Source organism: Ziziphus jujuba, chromosome 4 (genome assembly GCF_031755915.1).
Source record: "Ziziphus jujuba cultivar Dongzao chromosome 4, ASM3175591v1".
NCBI classification, from domain to species: Eukaryota; Viridiplantae; Streptophyta; class Magnoliopsida; order Rosales; family Rhamnaceae; genus Ziziphus; species Ziziphus jujuba.
This window is the reverse complement of record NC_083382.1, coordinates 27475585-27480228: the sequence shown is the minus strand read 5'-3', so window position 1 is coordinate 27480228 and position 4644 is coordinate 27475585. Positions and strand designations below refer to the sequence as shown.

Here is a 4644-nt window from a genome sequence, read left to right as displayed (position 1 = left end):
GGGCAGGGCCCAAAGTAGACAATATCTCATGTGGGTGGTCTAAACTGTTACAAATTTCTCTGAGTTCTCCAGAGAAAACTTTGTGTTTGACAGCGAATCGATTGGAAGGAGACCTCCATGTGTTCAAGGCCAATGTTCTAGGGCTCAAGAAAAAAAGAAGTGAAGGTGAAGCACAAGAACAATACTTGGCATCGGGTTAAGCATAGCAGTGGGAGGTTTTTGAGTAGGTTTAGGCTTCCAGAGAATGCCAAATTGGATTAGATTTACGTTGCCATGGAGAATGGTTTTTTGACTGTGGCTATTCCTAAAGAGGATGTCAAAAAGCCTGACATCAAGACCATTGAAATCTCTGGTTAAACTTGTTCGCTTTGATTAGCTGAGAGTGTTTGTATATGTCTCTATCTGGAGTGCAAATAAGATAATTTTTGCTATCATTCAATTTTTGAGGTCCTTTGGAGTCTCATTTTTTTTTTTTTTTGTTTCTCTAGAAAAGCTCTTTTTTTTTTTAACGTACATGGAAACTCAATGAACATTTAATGCATGTTTTTTATTTACAACTAAACGCTTATTAGCTTTTTAATAAAAACTCTTTTTAAAAAAAAAATGTATCATATAAAGCTCTACTTTTATCAGTTATACCAAATGGATCCTATGTCTCTTTCAGAGTGCAAATAAGATAATTTTTGCTATTGTTCAATTTTTAACGTCCTTTGGAGTCTCTGCTCTTCTTTTTATTTTAATTTTTTTTTTGGTGGGCCCTAGAACAATTGGCGTTTGTGGTGATGTGAAGTTAAGGTCTGATATAGATTAGCAGAATTTCTAAACATCAAATCGACATGCCCTTGTTAGCAAGCAAGCCAAAGAAAAAAAAAACTTGCCCTTTTTTTTTTTTTTTAACTAGTAATGAAAAATGATTGTCTATTAGTTTCATAAATTATGTTGATTCTATTAAATTTTTTTCTTTTTTTTTTTTGTTTATTCCAATTAAGATACAAAATTTTAAAGTTAGAATTTCTTTTTTGAAATGTTGAAGTTGGAATTTAAGAGTATAAAGAAAAAAAAAAAAGAAGAAGAGGGGAATCCAGGGAATTTGGGCAAAAGGATGAAAACAAGTAACAAATTAAAGAAAAAAAAAAAGCACGTGTCATTAAAGGGTGTTATATGCGGGCATTGGATTTTAGGCGCGTTATATGTAGATTAGGCACATTATATATCCATTCAATTTTATTTCAAGACCAAAAAAAAAAAGGTACTTTAACGGTACTTAGAGAAGCAAATTATATATAGAGAACAAATAATGTAAAAATGCCCATGGTACTAACAACTTATGTTAAAAAAGATAAATATCATTTTTACAAGCTGCATGAGCAGGACCAGAATATAAGCTGGTATTTTATGGCCGTGGTAACCAATTTTCAGGACCATGCGATGGCCGCCCCAGAATCCTCCCGGATGCTCAAGTGCAACTGCCCACACCCAGCTAGAGTGTAACAATAATCTAGTCATGAAACTTTATGACTGGTTTCAGCGCAGCAAGCATTTGTTTTCTTATTAACAATAAATTCAGTAATTATTCGGATAATAATTTGAATTTGAATTAATCTTCTTCAATATGAAAAGAAGAAAAGTCTTCTAGATTTGTTTCCATGCCTAAAAGTGAAGATCCTTGTAAGAATGCTTTATTTGCAATTAATATATGAGAATTGTACTTGCAGTAATTAATTTGAATGCAATAAAATTCCACATTCCTCTTTTATTTTATTCTTACATGGAATTATAATATGTTATATGTCACTTATTCTAGTCAAAAATTTTTTCCCCCTACTCAATTCACTTATCACATTCAGAAACAGTCAAAAGTTGAAGAGCTATGCATGGTTAAAATGCTGCTTTCTATTGTCAAAACTCAAAAGGGTGATTTTCTAGTTATCGTCATTTTTTGAATTAAATCTCGAAAAAGAAAGAATGGTCATGTCCACATCTTCTTTTTAGAATGACCCCCAAGTCTATGGCCTAATTATTTATACAATTTAAGGTGGGGTTGTCCTCAAACAGGTCCATTTTGGAGAGTAGGACTTATGAAATGTATAATTGGGAAAAATCTAAAGCAAAAAGATCGAAATCAAATATTCAGAATAATATGAAATTAATAAGAAATAAATTCTAAATATGCATTATCCCTTCATTACTAGATCAACCATGCAATTTTAAAACACTTTCATAATTTTAACTCATGTTAAGATTTGAACATTAGACATGTAATGGACTCTCCGTGGTTTTATAACAGGCCAACCGTGCGAATACACTTGGATTATTCTTTGTTAATTTTTTTTAGATGAAAATTATTCTTAACCAATCTACATGTCATTATTCTATTCGTAGGCTCAGTCCAATGGAAAAGGCACTGAATACACTTCCAAGTCTATTGATTCAATTAGAACTACGTGAAATTTTCCTCCTTTTAGTTTAAAATATATTATAATCTTGACTTCAAAAAATCTGCATGTCACTTTTATATAAATAAATTCTAACCATAACATTACCCACTTGCTTATATAAATAAATTCCAACAATAACATTTCGCCCACCCACTTGCCTCTATACATACTATAAATAAAAGAGAAAAGGGAATAAGTTGAGCACCAATTTTTCCAAAATGAAGGCTTTTCTCATTCTCTGCATTCTCTTAGCTTCCATTCCTTCTTTTCCTTCCGTTTATGCTCGACAACTAATAGGTGAGAGAACTAAATTAGTACCATTTTGCTTATATACATATATATATATATATATATGTATATTATATTCCATGTATATATGTTATATGCATGTGTAACAGACTAACAGTCCTTGTGATTTATATGCACCTAACACCATCATCTATCACTTACAATACACCCATTTCCCCGTTTAAAAGTCCCATATGAATCAATTTCAATATACACGATCACTACATATATAATCTATCAATTTTGATTGGTCTTTCTTTTGGGGTTTGATATAATTTTCACGAGGAAAAAAAAAAATCAGAGGTTAATATTGTTATTGTTTAATTTTTGACCCGAATTACATATATAATATAATTCTCTACTCCAACACAAACATATGAATATATACATATATATGTCTGCTAATTGTTGCAGCAAAAGGAGCTGTGAATGGATCATTAGCGCCACTAGTATATTGTTCGATAAACAAAACGAGAAGTTGCTACAGCCCACCACCACCAACGACAATTTGCAGTCCATACAACCGCAAATGCCATAGACCACCAGGAAGTACGTAGAGCCTGACTGACTATTTTCCAAAAACTTCCCCTGCCTCTTGCTAGCTAGCTACCATATATGTGATTGTTTCTTTCAGTTATTTCTTGGTGACTAGTTTCAGCAGCAGGTATTTGTTTTTTTAATTAAGAATAAAGTCAGTAATATATTATTGGGACAATAATTCGAGTTTGAATTCCCTGTCTCCAATATAAAAAAAAAAAAAACGAAAAAAAAAGTCTTTTGGATTTGTTTCTATGCATAAAACTCTGAAAGGTTTATATATGTATAATGTGTGTGAGAGACAAAGAGGGGGGTCCTTATAAGAATGCTTTATTTGTGATTAATACATAAGAATTGTATTTGCAGTAATTAACTTGTATGCAATAAAGTTCCACATGCCTCTTTTATTTTATTCTTTTATTTTATTCTTTCGTGGGATTATAATATGTTATATATCACTTATTCTCGTCAATTTTTTTCCCCCCTACTCAGTTCACTTATCACATTAAGAAACAGTCAAAAGTTGAAGAAGATATACATGGTTAAAAAGCTGCTTTGTATTGTCAAAACTCAAAACGGTGATTTTCTAGTTATCATTTGGTTTTTGTTTAAATCTGGAAAATGAAAGAATGGTGATGTCCTCGTCTTCTTTTTGCCTTATGTTATGGATGAGATATAATTGGAAAAATCCAAAACAAGAAGATCAGACTCAGATATTCAGAATAATATGAAATTGATCAGAAATAAAATCTATATATGCATTATTCACTTCATTATTAGAGACAACCATGCAACTTTAAAACACTAAATTTCATAATTTTTTTTTTAAAATATTAGACTTATATTAAAAAACAGTTAATTTTATTATAGGAAAGAAAAAAGCATTAACCAGTAAGTTTTTAACCACAATAAATTGCTTGTAGCCAAGCACTTTTAATGGCAACAAAATAGCTTTTAACCATAATAATTAATTTTAGTTACATAAATAATTATAGGTAAAAGTTCTTTTAGCCATTCTATGTTGTGGTTAAAAACTTTTAGCTACAGTATCGATTTGACACTTATTTTCTAGAATTTTAGCTACAACAACTCTTTCTTCTTCTTTTTTCTTCTTTTTTTTCCTTTTTTTTTATGTCTTTGTTAATAACATCATGTTAATGATTGGTAGAGATGGACACCAAAAAAAACAAAAAAGAAAAGAAAAGAAAATAAAATAAAAAGGAAATAAAAATGCTAGATATCTTACATATATATATAGTCTCGTTCAAATGAGGATAATATCAATTTTTTAACTTGAAGATGTATAGGTTTGAATTTTTAGAGTCGGTGAGACTGCATTTACATATACATGATGTGATATTACATCCAAACTAACAACTTT

General features: G+C 30.4%; 1 long non-coding RNA gene across 1 annotated transcript; it reads left to right on the top strand.

Moving 5' to 3' along the window:
• Positions 1–2580: 2580 nt before the first annotated feature.
• On the top strand, positions 2581–3675 carry LOC112491202 (uncharacterized). The gene is made up of 2 exons (XR_003055485.3): positions 2581–2735; positions 3141–3675. It is a non-coding gene; the product is annotated as an uncharacterized LOC112491202 (long non-coding RNA).
• The last annotated feature ends 969 nt before the right edge of the window (positions 3676–4644 follow it).